The sequence below is a fragment of the Sinocyclocheilus grahami genome, unplaced genomic scaffold (genome assembly GCF_001515645.1).
Source record: "Sinocyclocheilus grahami isolate Dianchi unplaced genomic scaffold, SAMN03320097.WGS_v1.1 scaffold64121.1, whole genome shotgun sequence".
Taxonomy (NCBI): domain Eukaryota; kingdom Metazoa; phylum Chordata; class Actinopteri; order Cypriniformes; family Cyprinidae; genus Sinocyclocheilus; species Sinocyclocheilus grahami.
The window spans coordinates 1-784 of NW_015527969.1; the positions used below are offsets into that span (position 1 = coordinate 1).

Here is a 784-nt window from a genome sequence, read left to right on the forward strand (position 1 = left end):
GCTTCTGGTGCATAAACATTACATTGAACATTTATCAAACGTGTTGTTGATTTATCCAGGGCAAAATACATTGTGGTAATTAGTGTTATTGTTTTATCACCCAACCCTACTTCTATGATTTTTAACTTTTAAGTCTTGTACAGAAAGACTCTTGAAAGTTTCTAGTTTTGGACAAACGTTTCTGATCAATTATATTCACGCATACTTATATATGATTTATGATTGCTCTCTTGGTTTCTGATTTAGAATGAAAACGATATTCACACTGTTTTGAACAATGAAGTTTATGGAATAACTATGAGGGCAAAAATCTCCAACCTTACCGACAACATTGACATGTCCTTTACACATAACGATAAGGTAATGAAGGTTTTGTTGCAGAACTTATTTTGTTATAATCACCGGACAATGTGAAAGCAAAATGAAAATAAACGTGTTCTTTCAGAACGGTAATGTGTCCTGTGTTTCTTGGGATGGCAAAGGTAAATGCATTTATGACTCTACCGATTTCAATCAACAAACCCAGTTCATTCAGGGTTGTTTATTTATGATCAATTTCATTCATTGCTCTCTTTTCTTTGAAGGAAGACTCAATTGGACGACGTTCGGCTGTAAGACAGAAATCAACAACAACTCCATAAAGTGCTCCTGCTCACATCTGACGTTCTTTGCCGTGTTGATGGTGAGAAGCTTCTCAGAGAAGAAGAACTAACGCTTTCATAATTCATGTTTCAGTTAATGATTCCACTAAATCAATACCATTCTTTTAGTCCCTGCTACATGC

The 784-nt window shown here is 35.1% G+C and overlaps 1 long non-coding RNA gene across 1 annotated transcript; it reads left to right on the plus strand.

Moving 5' to 3' along the window:
- Positions 1–271: 271 nt before the first annotated feature.
- Positions 272–666, plus strand: LOC107581018 (uncharacterized). The gene is made up of 3 exons (XR_001608756.1): positions 272–360; positions 446–482; positions 585–666. It is a non-coding gene; the product is annotated as an uncharacterized lncRNA (long non-coding RNA).
- Positions 667–784: the final 118 nt, after the last annotated feature.